Genomic DNA, 14,683 nt, shown 5'->3' on the forward strand with positions numbered 1-14,683 from the left:
TTCCCACTAGCTGAGATGTTTTAAAGCCTACCTGGCAGAAGCCAGCACCGCCGGAACAACGGACGAACAAAAACCCAGCCTACTGCACGCGAGGGTAAGCCACAGAATCTCCACACAGCTGAATCCGGCCGGTTCTTACACCGCAGCGCTGGCAATATTGGACAAAATGTACGTTAGGCCCATTAACGAGGTTTATGCATGCCACGTGTTTACGACTCGCCGTCAGCGGCCTACAGAAACGTTTGCCAAGTTTGTAAGGGAATTGAACAATCTTTCCAATGACTGTAATTATCAAGCCGTTACCGCGGCTGAACATAAGGAGCTTGCTGTGCGGGACGTTTTCGTAGCGGGCCTTAGATCTAACTATGTGCGCCAAAGACTGCTAGAAAAGGGGGCCCAGGACTTAGACACTACTGTGGAGGCTGCTACCACTATGGAAGTTTCCTTCCGCAGCCTCAACTCGTTTCCCGCGGACCCCGCGACCTCATCGTGGACCCCCGACCAACAGTCCCCCCCAGGCCTGTGCCGCACGGCCCCCCAGCTACCACGCTGCCAAAGCCAGTTACTCTGCTGCCCCAGCCAGCTACTCAGCTGCTCCAGCCAGATATTCAGCTGCCCCAGCCTGCCATTTCTGTGGCCAAAGCCAGCACCCGCGGCAGCACTGCCCAGCCTGATCCGCGACCTGCAGCAGCTGCGGGAAGAAAGGCCACTATGCCAGAGTGTGCCTCGCGAAAAGGGCCCCAGTTTTTAACTCCCCTGCAGAGAGAACAAATCGCTCCCAACACCAGCGGGCCCGCGATGCCCGAAACGCTGCGGCCTACGCCCCGACTCCACCCCCTCCCGCCACGTGCGATCCATGGGGGCCGCCATCTTGGCAAACCCCCACCATGCGGCCGGCCACGGGCGACTCATGGGGGCCGCCATCTTCCTTGCCGCTCACCACGTGCGATCCATGGACCCCATCTGCATCGGCATGCTCCGAAAGCTCATCTGAAGAATATGACTTCCCCGGGGACTCACCACGCGGCCCGCAACTCAACGCGGTCACCCTAGATCAAACCCGCCCCAAGCACCTACGAAGTTCGATAGCGGAGGTCCAGATCAACGGGTACAGCACGCCATACCTCTTTGACTCCGGGAGCAGCGAGAGCTTTATACATCCAGAGCTGGTAAGACGCTGTTCGCTTTCTATTTTTCCTGTGAGCCAAACTATCGCCCTTGCTTCAGGCTCCCACTCAGTCCAAATCCAAGGATGCACCGTCGCTACGTTCACAATTCGAGGCGCTAGTTATTCTAAATTTAAACTTTATGTCCTGCCCGACCTCTGCGCGCCACTCTTATTAGGCCTGGATTTCCAGTGCAACCTCAAGAGCCTCACCCTCAGCTTCGGCGGGCCCCTGCCCCCACTCACTATCTGCAGCCTAGCCACGCTGCGCATCTCCCCCCCCTCCTCTCTTGGCCAATCTCATTCCAGATTGCAAGCCAGTAGCTACTCGCAGCAGGCGATACAGCCTACAGGATAGGGTCTTTATCCGATCGGAGGTCCGATGGCTGCTCAGTGAGGGGATAGAGGCCAGTAATAGTCCCTGGAGAGCTCAGGTGGTGGTCGTCAAGAGCGGGGAAAAATTTTACACGGTCGTCGACTATAGCCAGGCCATAAATCGCTTTACGCTCCTAGACGCGTATCCCCTCCCCAGAATTGCAGAAATGGTTAATCAGATCGCCCAATATCGGCTATATTCCACGGTGAATCTGAAGTCTGCATACCACCAGCTCCCAATCCGCCCGGAGGACCGCCACTACGCGGCATTCGAGGCCGATGGCCGCCTCTTCCATTTCCTCCGGGTCCCTTTCGGCGTCACTAACGGGGTTTCGGTGTTCCAACAAGCAATGGACCGAATGGTAGACCAGTACGGGTTGCGGGCCACGTTTCCGTATGACCAGCAGGACCACGACGCCAACCTCCACCGTTTTCTCCAAACGGCACGGAAATTAAATCTCACTTATAACAAGGAGAAATGCGTTTTCCACACAAACAGACTGGCCATCCTCGGCTACGTCGTGGAGAACGGAGTTCTGGGCCCAGACCCGGAGTCCTGGGCGCCCCCTCTTAGAACTCCCCCTCCCTCATTGCCCCAAGGCCCTCAAACGGTGCTTGGGGTTCTTTTCATACTACGCCCAGTGGGTCGCTCAATATGCGGACAAAGCCCGCCCACTCTTTAAGGCCACACGATTTCCCGTCAGCCGAGGCGCGCCAGGCCTTCACCTGCATCAAGGAGGACATCGCCAATGCAGCCACGCGGGCGGTGGATGAATCCACGCCCTTTCAGGTTGAGAGCGACACCTCAGAGGTAGCTCTAGCAGCCACTTTAAATCAGGCAGGGAGGCCCGTTGCATTTTCCTCCCGTACCCTATCCGCTTCAGAACTCCGACACTCCTCAGTCGAGAAGGAAGCACAAGCCATCGTGGAGGCTGTTCGTCACTGGAGGCACTACCTCGCAGGTAGGAGGTTCACCCTCATCACCGACCAACGATCGGTTGCCTTTATGTTGGACAACTCCCAAAGGCGCAAAATAAAAAATGATAAAATCCTTCGGTGGAGGATCGAACTCTCCACCTATAGTTACAATATTAAATATCGACCGGGGAAGCTCAACGAGCCCTAGGATGCCCTATCCCGCGGGACATGCGCCAGTGCGCAGATCAGCCGTCTGAAAGCCAACCACGTGGACCTCTGCCATCCAGGGGTCATCCGGCTCGCCCACTACATCAGAGCCCGAAACCTGCCTTTCTCCAACGAGGAGGTAAAAGCGGTCACCAGGGACTGCCCGATCTGTGCGGAGTGCAAACCGCACTTCTATAGACCAGACAGGGCTCACCTGGTCAAGGCTTCTAGGCCCTTTGAACACCTTGCGATCGATTTCAGAGGGCCACTCCCCTCCACTAACAAGAACATTTATTTCCTCAATATCATCGACTAGTTCTCCCGATTCCCTTTTGCCATTCCATGCCCTGATATGACCTCCCATACAGTCATTAGGGCCCTGCATAGTGTCTTCACCCTGTTCTGTTTCCCCAGCTACGTGCACAGCGACCGGGGTTCGTTCTTTATGAGCGACGAGCTGCGTCAGTACCCGCTCGACAAGGGCATCGCCTCGAGCAGGACTACCAGCTACAACCCCAGGGGGAACGGACAGGTGGAGAGGGAGAACGCAACGGTCTGGAAGACCGTCCTGCTGACCCTCCGGTCTAGAAAACTCCAAGTCTCCCAATGGCAAGAAGTCCTCCCAGACGCGCTCCACGCTATCAGATCCCTCCTCTGTACAGCTACAAATCAAACCCCTCACGAGCGACTCTTCATTTTTTCTAGGGGCACTACCACGGGAGTCTCACTTCTGGCGTGGCTGAGGACACCAAGCCCGGTCCTCCTGAGGAAGCACGTCAGGGGGCACAAAACTGACCCCCTTGTTGAAAAGGTGCGCCTCCTACATTCCAACCCCCAGTATGCATTCATGGAGTTCCCGGACGGTCGCCAGGACACAGTATCCCTTCGGGACCTGGCTCCCGCTGGATCCAGCCCCCCCCCCACCCCCACTGAGGAACCCCTTACCCCGTTCCCTATGCTGCCGCCCCCTCGCGCCCCCGATTCCGCAAGCTCACCCCACCGGTTCCACGTGCCAGACCAACCCGCCTCCGCTGCCCCCAGTCGAGCCAGAGGTGTATAAAGTTCGGACGAGACCCGCCCCGGAGTCTGCCATCGTACCCCTGCTCTCAACACCCACCCAGCCACCGCAAGAGGCTGCAACCCCGGTGCTCCGCAGATCGAAAAGAACAATTCGTCCACCGGACAGACTAACTCTGTGAGCCACCACCCCCGCTGGACTCAATTTTTTTCGCAGGGGGTGAATGTGGTGAATGTGATACACACCGGATTATAATCTGTATATACATGTGTCTATATTGTAAGTGCAGTTGCACTACCTGACCACCAGGGGGAGTAGCTCTGGGAATGCTCGAGAGTTGTACTGGGCTTCTCCCTTGGCTCCACCAAGGCTCCTCCCCCAGGAGCTGCTGTATAAAGATCAGTGCCACAGGGTCAGCCGGCCAGTTCACGAAAGTTCAACGGCTAACAGGCTGGCTCTGTTGTAAGTATATTAAAACTGCTATTCTAATCCTACAAGCACGTGTCTGTAGAATTGTTGGTTCCAACAGTAGGTGATGAACTTGTTGGAGATGTTGATGGGGGAGGGGGTCTTTGAACATCCTCTCGAGGTGGATCGAGCACACAGAGCACTGAGGCCGCAAGCAAGGGAACCACCAAGAACGATGGTGGCGAGACTGCATTATTTCCTCGACAAGGAGATTATGAGTTGGGCAAGGCAGACAAAGAAATTTGCCTATGAGGAGAACGAGCTGCGTTTTTATCAGGACCTGGAAGCACAGCTGCCAAGCAGAGGGCTGGTTCCCATTGGATAAAGGCTGCGCCCTCTATAATAAGGGGGTGAAGTTTGGGTTCTGTAACTTGCTCATTTGTGGGTCACGCACCAGAACCAAGAGCTCCATTTTAACTTGCCGGAGGAGGCGAAGGACTTTATGAGAGACTGTGGATTGGGAGCAGTGTGAGGACATTGAACTTTGGAGGGTTGTTATGTACAGAATGTGGGCATACATTTGAAGGTTACGGTGACGGGAGTGGAGAGAGTGAGTGCGCCTTTTGCTTTTTCTTGTATGTTTGTTGTTTGGGGCTTGAAGGGCGGATTGGCGGGCCAGAGAGGCAGTGTATGAGTATGGAAAAAACATGGGCATGATGTTGGTGCACCAAGTGAGGAAGCAAGCAGTGACGAGGGAGATCGGAAGGGTGAGGGATGAGAGAGGCAAGGTGGTGTCGGACAAGGTGGTGGTAGGGGGAATAGGATATTTGAGGCCTTTTAGAGAAGGCTGTATGAGTTGGAGCTTCCGTCTGGGGAGGAGGAAATGAGGCAGTTCTTGGATAGGCTGGAGTTCTTAAGGGTGGGAGAGGAAAGGTTGCTCAGATTAGGGGCCCCGATTGGGCTAAGGGAGGCCCGGGGCTGGACAGGTTTCCAGCCGACTTCTATAAGACGTTTGGTGTGGAGTTGGGGCTCTTACTTGTGGGGATGTATAATGAATTGTGGAAAAGTGGGGGTTGAATGGGTGTATTTGTTGCTGGGCCAGTTCGGGTTTGGGCAGGACTTATTGGACTGGGTTTCGCTGCGTACAGGCGCCGATGTCTAGTGTCCTTACGAATAGGGCGAGTTCGGAATTTTTCGGTTTGAACTGGGGGGGGGGGGGGGGGGGGGGGGGCGAGGTAGGGGTGCACACTCTCTCCACTGCTTTTTGTTCTGAGGATAGAGCCGCTGACAACGGCACTCAGGGTGTTGAGGGCTTGGAGAGGGATTGAGCAGGGATGGGTTTGTTTGGGTGAGGAGGGTGTTTTTTTGAAAGAGGGTGGGGGCTGGGGGGGGCGGGGTGGAAGAGAGTCTGCCACTTCCCAGTCTGCTGAATTACTCCTGGGCTGCAAATATCGCAATGGTCAGGAAATGGGCAGTGGAGGAGGGATGGGTTTTGGGGTGGGAGCAGGGCATCGTCATGAAGGGGGACTAGTTTGAGGGCACTATTGCTGGCGCCACTCCCGTTCTCACCGATTCCGTATTCTGTAAACCCGGTGTGGTCTCAGTGTTGGAACCAATGCAGGCAGCATTTCGGGTTGTAAGACATATCTCGATGGCCGCTGATATGCGATAATCATAGGTTTGTGCCAGCGGGGCTGGATGAGAGGTTTCAGGGACGGCCGATGCGAATAGGGACTTTAGGGATTTGTTTGTGGGGAATACGTTTGCGGGCCTGGAAGAGCTGGAAGAAACATATCAGTTGCCTGAGGGGAATAGGTTCAGGTACCTGCAGGTGAGAGACATTGTGAGGAAAGAGGTGCAGTTCTGGTTGAGACTGCCACCTCCAGTGTTCTCCGCTTCCGGGACTAAGTGCCTGCGCCGTCGTGAACACCGTCACGTTTCACGACGGAGCGAACAAGGCCCGGGCACGACCTATTCTGGCCCCCACAGGGGGCCAGCCGGCGCTGGAGCCAAATGAGCACCACGCCAACCCAGGCATTCGCAATTGGGGCAGCACATTCCTGCGCATGCGCGGGGAACTTCTTACACGCGCCGGCCCCTCACCAACATGGCGCCGGTGTTCTGGGGCCAGCTGCGGGAGGAGGTAGGCCTGCGGAGGGAGAGGCCGACCCGCCGATCGGTGGGCCCCGATCACGGGCCAGACCCCATCGGAGGCCCCCACCGGTGAAGGAGCCCCCCTCTTGCCCCCCCACCCCACAACAGGCCGAGCCCCCACCACTCCCGTACAGTTCCCGCTGGCAGCGACCGGGGTGGACGGCGCCGGCGGGAACCTGTCGTGTCGGAGCGGCCGCTCGGCCCATCCGGGCCGGAGAATCGCCGCTCGCCGTTTGCGGCGATTCTCTGAGCAGCCCGGCGAGATTCTAGTGGTGCTGGTTTCAGGGGGGTGGGAGAATCGCGTGTGGGTGTCAGAGTGGCGTGGTGCGACTCGCGCGGCGCCCCGGCGATTCTCCCACCCGTCGTTGGGGGGGGGGGGGGGGGGGGGGGGGGTGTGGGGGGGATACCGCCCCAGATGTTCTCAGATGACATTGGGGTGGGGAGAGTCGCAGATACTTACGAAGAGCTGATGGAGAGGGAGGGTGCTCTGGTGGAGGAGGATAGGCGTAAATGGGGAAGCACAGTACAACAATGGTTAACACTGCTGTCTCACATTGCCAGGGACCTGGATTCGATTCCGACTTTGAGCGACTGTGTGGCGTTTGCATATTCTTCCCGGGGTCTGTGGGTTTCCTCCGGGTGCTCCAGTTTCCTCCCACAGTCCAAAGAGGTGCAGGTTAGATGGATTGCATATGCTAATTGTCCCTAGGTTGGGTTACAAGGATAGGGTTTGGAATTGTGCCTCGATAGGGTGCTCTTTCAGAGGATTCGTACAAACTCGCTGGGCTGATTGGCCTCCTTCTGGACTGTAGGAACTTCAAAATTCCAAATGGGAGAAGGGGTTGGGGGCGGGAGAGAGTTGAGGGTCAAGCTGTGGAAGGAAGCCCTGCGGAAGTTGACCGTTTCCTTGTCATGTGCGAGATAAAGCCTCGTCCAATTTAAGGTGGTGCATGAGGCCCACATGCAAAAATAAATTGGTTCTTTGCAGGGGTGGAGGACATTGGGGGCCTGCGAATCATGTCCACATGTTCTGGGCTTGTCCAAAGCTGAGGGGTTTTGGCAGGGGTTCTCGGATGTCATGTCCTAGATTTTGGGCGTAGTAGTAGCCCCGAGTCTAGAGGTGGCAATAGTTGGCGAGTAGGAAGATCTGATGGTCCAGCAGGTGGTGTCTTCCTGATAGCCTGGAATCGGATCTTGCTGGGTTGCCAGGAATCTGAGCCGCTAAATGCATGGATGATCCTGCACTTGAAACGAAATGGAATGAAATTTGCTTATTGTCACAAGTAGGCTTCAAATGAAGTTACTGTGACAAGCCCCTAGTCGCCACATTCCGGTGTCTGTTCAGGGAGGCTGGTACGGGAATTGAACGGTGCTGCTGGCCTGCTTTAAAAACAGCTCTTTAGCCCTGTGCTAAACAAGCCCCAGACTTGACAAAGTTAAGTAGTTCGCCATTTGGGGAGCAGAGCAGGGGTTCACCCTGACAGGAAACCATTTATCGACTTCTTTAAAATGGATTACGGTGGTGGGGGGGGGGAGAGAGAGAGAGAGAGAGAGAGAGAGAGAGAGAGGAGGAGAGGTTTGACAAGTGGCAAGTAATATTCATGCCACACAGGTGCCAGGAAAAGACCATCTTCAATAAGAGAGAATCAAATTAATGCCTCTTGGCATTCGATGGCATCACCATCACTCAATCCCCCCATGATCAACATCCTGGGGTTTAACATTGACCAGAACTTGAACTGGACTAGCCATATAAATACTGTGACTACAAGAGCAGGTCAAAGGCGAGAAATCCTTTGGTGAGTAACTCACCTCCTGACTCCTTAAAGATGTGCACTCCCACAAGGCACAAGTTAAGAGTGTGATAGAATACTCCACTCCCCATTTCCCTGGATAAGTGCAGCTCCAACAGCACTCAAGAAGTACAACAGCATCCAGGTCAAAGCAGCCCGGCTTGATTGCCACACCTTCCACAAACTTTCACTCCCCCTACCATCAATGCATATCACCAGCAGTGTGTGCCATCTACAAGAGCAATTTCGAGAACTCACGTAGGCTCCTTCAGCAGCAACTTCTAGAAGGACACGAACAGCTGTGATAAATGTAAGAAATTGTCTTTTTTTTTGTTGCAGTAATGTTATTACTACCTGAGTAAAGGTCCATACGGACATTATGACGACCAGAATGATGATTAAATGGTCATAAAACTGAGGTAATAATTGATTTGCAAATGAAGTGTTTTGCTCATGGATTTTGAGAACCATTTACTTGTTTACAGATAGCTAGATAATACAATGTTGTTTACGTTGGAAGGACCCCTGGGTTGTAGATAATTTATGAAGGACGAGGCATTTGGTCCTCGCTAAACAAGTCAAGGGACATTTTGTAAGAAAAAACAAAAGATTGCCTTATGCTCTGGGTACAGGTGATGTAGTTAATGGGAGAAGCCAGATCTGTCCGAAGAGTCAGTAAGTCCTAGAAATCTAATCCAAACAGAGTTGTTTCAGTTTGGTCCTGAAAGATTCTGTCTCCAATGATTCTGCACAGAGAAAATCAAGTAAAACTCGGATTGTTAACTTTATTCATGAGTGGTCCTTAATATATATTGGTTTGCTCAATTTGAATGTAGTAGCAGGTTTAGGAAGAATGTTAAGGTTTTTACTTTTGCTTAATAACTGTTGTAACCATTATCTGTAAAGCTATTTCTTTGTTGCCAATGTGTTAATTCTGTGATTAAATGAAAGTTTATTTTAACATAAAAGATACTTGTTGATCAGTGTTATCACTCCTGTGGTGCAGTAACATTTCCTCACAGTTTTACCAATTGAAAATAGTTGGGCTTGTCATAATATCCACTCATGTATATGAGGCAGTGATTGACACACAGGATGACCAGTAAGCACACAACACAGTGCAGCCAATCACCAGAGAGAACACTACCAGTATAAAGCCAGTGGGCACTAGGTTTCCCGTTCTCTCTGGACCCAGCCACTGAGCCAGTCAGAGTCCATGAGCTAGCAAGTGCAAACACCATGCGGTAGCTAGTAAGTCTGGTCAGGCTACTACTAGGTCTCCAGTCAGTTCAGTATAGTGTCGACCCACAGCTGAATATGTTTATCAGTTCTATCATTCAATAAAACAGTGTTGGATCTTCTCCAGTGTTAGACGTCTGTTTCTAGCTTCCCTGCATCGAGTGCAGTCCACATCGAACCAACCTGCCTAACACATCAGGGTTCTTATTCGGGATCCTTACACAGCAGACACATGGGAACACCATCACCTGGAGGTTCCCCTTCAAGTCACTTACCATCCTGACTTGGAAATACATTGCCATTCCTTCACTGTCGCCGGGTAGAAGTCCTGGAATTCCCTCCCTGATAGCACAGTGGGTGTACCTACACCACATGGGCTGCAGCGGTTCAGGAAGGCAGTTCACTACTACCCTCAGAAGAGCAGTTAGGGATGGGCAACTAATGCTTGCCTAGACAGCGAAGCCAACATCCTGTAAAAATGAATTAAAACATTCTTGGTACAGCTTCCCTTCAATTTCCTGAATGCTGCTGTTTGATAGCTATATTGTATTGTATTCATATTGTAGGATTCAGAAATAGTTCACATGAAAATTCTAAGGATTTGATGATTCAGCCGTAGTGATGAGGAGCAATAAACTGGGGATTAGATATTATTATGTAAGGGTATCAAACAAGCATTTCATAGAATTTACAGTGCAGAATGAGGCCGTTTGGCCCATCGAGTCTACACCGGCCCTTGGAAAGAGCACCCTACTTCAGTCCACACCACCCTATCCCCATAACCCACCAACATTTTTGGACACTAGGGGCAATTTAGTATGGCCAATCCACCTAACCTGCACATCTTTGAACTGGAGGAGGAAACCGGAGCACCCGGAGGAAACACCCGCAGACACAGTGGGAATGTGCAGACTCCGCAAAGACAGTCACCCAGCTGGGATTCGAACCTAAGACCGTGGAGCTGACACAACAGTGCTAACCACTGTGCTACCGTGCCATCCACAATTTCCTCTCAGTTCGATCTGAACATGTTAATGCCATGCTCACAATGATGCCATAGGATGTCAGTGGATAGAAAGTGTCTTCATGCTTTTTATCATTTGGCAATCGTAATGTGTTGCTAATAACAATCTGATGTCCTACATACTTATTTGAAAAGGAGAAAACATTTATTGTTGATGGCACTAATTCTATTCCGCCACACCTTGCCATGTATCATAGCCCTATCTACTTTGAAATCAATAATTTGTTTCTCACTCTCTGGTACGAAGCCATAACATTTTCCAGAGCCCCTTCAAGTCAAGCACCATCCTGACTTGAACAGACAGTGTGTTTTTGCAAATTCACCACTCTTCTTAGAATTCCCCCTATACCAAAAAAAAGGGCCAATATTCTAAATGGTGAACAGGGATTCTCACTCCCTGACTCCAATGCAGGCTTCAGTGGGTGCTATTCAGGTCAAACTATCTTTTCAAGTTATCCCCCGGTATAACCCATACCTTCACCGAAGAATTTTACCTACTTACCCCTTAATAGCATCGATGTCCTGGGTCCTGCGTTATTAAGGAAGTGAAGTAAGCTAATAACCACTTTTTCAGGTTGTTATTTTATTCTTATACTTTTTTTTAATAAGTTGCAAACACTTTCTTTACAGAAAGGTAAACAGATTAGTGATTTTGGATGCTGTCTGGTTGGTTGTGGGGACCTTCAGACCCACCTTAACATTTTAACTTTAAATCCTAGCCTTCTTTAGATCCATTACAGTTTGCACTCGGCTGCTTGCCTTGCCTTTCCCATGACCGAGTTCTCTCTCTCTCTCTCTCTCCTCCTCTTCTCTCCTGATGCTGGTTCTCTGTTTTCTGTCCTCCTTCCTTGGTGCTCCGTTCTGACCTCTCCAGCTGCTGCTCCCTCGCGTTCTGCTCTCCTGATGCTGCTCCCTCGTGTTCTGCTCTCCTGATGCTGCTGCCTCGTGGGTGGGGGGGAAGGAGGAGCCCGCACTTGATACTTTTTTGGCGGGAAAAATCGGGATCTCCGATAGGGGATGGGCTACGGGGCTTAAAGGGGCATGGTGGGCTATGGGGCTTAAAGGGGCATGGTGGGGGGAGGGCCTGAGCACTGGGGCGGGAGACAGACAGGCGCCAAGGGCAGGGAAAGTGTCTTATTTAAAATGTTTATTCTTTCCCTGTACCCTCTCAGACCAGATATTGCCAGACTTCAATGTTTCAAATGACACCTTTTCTGTATTTTCCAGAACAAGTGCTTATATTGGCTTCCTTGAACACAGTGGGTTGCAGGGTAACATAGCTATGATGACTCTAAGCTACTTACGTATTCCCAGTTTACATTAGGTTTTCATTCAAATGTCTCTCAAAAGGGGAAGACATGATGCTATTTGGCATAAATTTCTTAAATGCCTGTAAGCTATTCAGTTAAATAGTACATAGAAAACTCTTTCACTATACCATCCATTGCAAATAAAAGGAGGAATTTGGGATAAGACTCACACCAATTCTCTCACCTCAGCTAAGAATGTGATATGATTTCCTCCGCATCTATTATCGGTGCTCAAAAGACACAAAAATGGTATAATCTTTGCTACTTTTGCGAGGCATAAAGCCATGTAAAGCAATCACAAGATTGAATGAGAGAAAGTAAAAATAAAATCAAAACCATTGTTTTCTGATCCACATTCTCTTCAAGTATAGCTCAATGTTCGGAGCATTAAATTTATCTTCCCATGCCGCCTTACAATCTTCATATATTTTTGGGTCAAACAATCAAATCTTAGATCGGGTTGTTAACAATCAAGTAAACAGATATTACCATTTTTATTGCAGAGAATTCTGTGGAGTCATATCTAGGTTCCTGGTATTATCTTTCCATTACATCACTATTTCGGAGATTGCCATGAAAAGCTATTGGATGCAAAGTGTATAAGTTTTGCCATGCTTTCTACCATGCTAGTGGTCTTGTTGAAACACCTAATTAAAATATAGGCTCAAGTAAATGATTTCAGTCTCACTGGATAATCACAGGATGCCTGATGTGTGAAATATAAAATATGGTAGAGCTACAGTTATGGGTGCTTGTGTGAAGTTGGACTGAGGCACCTTGTTTGGAAAACATAGAGCAAGCTTTTTTCTTCATCTAATCATGCAAGCCTTGCAGTACTTACTAATGTTATCCAAACTGGCAAGCAGGGACTGGTTTAGCTCACTCGGCTAAATTGCTGGCTTTTAAAGCAGACCAAGCAGGCCAGCAGCACGGTTCGATTCACGTACCAGCCTCCCCGGACAGGCGCCAGAAAGTGGCGACTAGGGGCTTTTCACAGTAACTTCATTGAAGCCTACTCGTGACAATAAGCGATTTTCATTTAATTGTCATAATACCCTTCAATGACAGGTGAAAAAGTTTGGAGCTTCGGTATTTTGCTCCAACAAGATTCGCTGCACCAAGCTATGGACCTCAACAAATTACAATGAGAAAATGCACAAAAGGGCAACTGCAAAACAGTTTCAGCTTCACAAAATGACAAGCAAAGTCAAACTATTTAAAATGTACAACTTTTAAATGTTTCCAAGAAATTCAGTTGATCAGCTTTACATTTTTACTGTCAATTTAATTCCACTTCACAATTAAGTTCTGTCTCCCCTTCATATGCAGTGTGATAGAATATGTAAAAGCACATATTAACTTTCATTAGCACTGAAAGCAGATATTATCCTCAATGTCAGTACAACATAAATGCAAAAGAATTCTTTCCACAGTACCCAACAACCTCCTGTTTATACAATGAGTGAAAGCAAATCCTCGAAGCAAGCACTTTAGGCACAGGTAGTATTAATAATCTACAATCAAAGAAAGCATTCCTACTAATTTTTTTATGGGTTTCCAAAGCAAGTACTGACAAAAACCGTGCACCAAATTAAGTCAGTTTTTCTCTCCCATCATTGAAGAAGTGGCTCTTGTAAGGAAGGAATTATAGTTTTATTCGTGATGTGGAGATGCCGGCGTTGGACTGGGGTGAGCACAGTAAGAAGTCTTACAACACCAGGTTAAAGTCCAACAGGTTTCCAACCTTCAAACAACCGCGCAACCTCAAACAAACCATTATTTGTAGCAAATTACCTAGCCTTCAGAATAGCGACCACCACACCACACAACCCTGCCAGAGCAATCTCTGCAAGACATGCCAGATCATCGACATGGATACCACCATTACACGTGGAAACACCACCCACCAGGTACGCAGCACATACTCGTGCGACTCGACCAATGTAGTCTACCTCATACGCTGCAGGAAAGGATGTCTCGAAGCGTGGTACATTGGCGAGACCATGCAGACACTGCGACAACGAATGAACGGGCATCGTGCGACAATCACCAGGCAGGAATGTTCCCTTCCAGTCGGGGAACACTTCAGCAATCAAGGGCATTCAGCCTCTGATCTCTGGGTAAGCGTTCTCCAAGGCGGCCTTCAGGACACGCGACAACGCAGAATCGCTGAGCAGAAACCTATAACCAAGCGTTCTCCAAGGCGATCTTCAGGACACGCGACAACGCAGAATTGCCGAGCAAAGATTTATAGCTAAGTTCCGCACGCATGAGTGCGGCCTCAACTGGGATCTTGGATTCATGTTGCATTACATTCACCCCCCCCACCATCTGGCCTGGACTTGCAAAATCCTACCAACTGTCCTGCCTTGAGACAATTCACACCTCTTTAACCTGGGATTACCCCCTATCTCTGGATCTGTAATGATTTGATTACCCGCAAATGCTCACATTCCAAGCATTGTCTGGCATCTCTGACTTTGTCTATATAAATGTTTCTGGAACATACCTCTCCATTCACCTGAGGAAGGAGCAGTGCTCTGAAAGCTCGTGTTTGAAACAAACCTGTTGGACTTTAACCTGGTGTTGTAAGACTTCTTACAGTTTTATTTATGACAACGTATGAGTATTTAACATGGGCATTTGCCGGCAGAGGTCCATGGCATCTGTCATGGCATGTAGTCAATGACTGCTAAAAATGGCAAAAATAGTCTCGAGTACCAGCACAAAACAAGTAGGCTCACCCTGCCATATTCTCTTCCATTGGAATCAAGGTGTCATGAAAATGAAAATCGCTTACTGTCACGAGTAGGCTTCAATGAAGTTACTGTGAAAAGCCCCTAGTCGCCACATTCCGGCGCCTGTCCGGGGAGGCTGGTACGGGAATCGAACCGTGCTGCTGACCTATTTGGTCTGCTTTAAAAGCCAGAGATTAGCCCTGTGAGCTAAACCAGCCCCTGTCATGGAAGACTGGATTTGATCAAGCACACTGACTTATGGGGGATTTGATTGGTAAAATAGGAGATTGGTGAGGTCGAGGAGAGGAATTCCCCACCAATGTACGGATTTGTG

At 50.0% G+C, this 14,683-nt stretch overlaps 1 protein-coding gene across 7 annotated transcripts in view; it reads right to left on the reverse strand.

Annotated features, from left to right (window-relative positions):
• Positions 1 to 14,683, reverse strand: part of LOC119955159 (neuronal PAS domain-containing protein 3) — a 1,584,282-nt gene that overhangs the window by 1,356,129 nt on the left and 213,470 nt on the right. The window lies entirely within an intron of this gene.

This window comes from Scyliorhinus canicula, chromosome 2 (genome assembly GCF_902713615.1).
Source record: "Scyliorhinus canicula chromosome 2, sScyCan1.1, whole genome shotgun sequence".
Classification (NCBI taxonomy): Eukaryota; Metazoa; Chordata; class Chondrichthyes; order Carcharhiniformes; family Scyliorhinidae; genus Scyliorhinus; species Scyliorhinus canicula.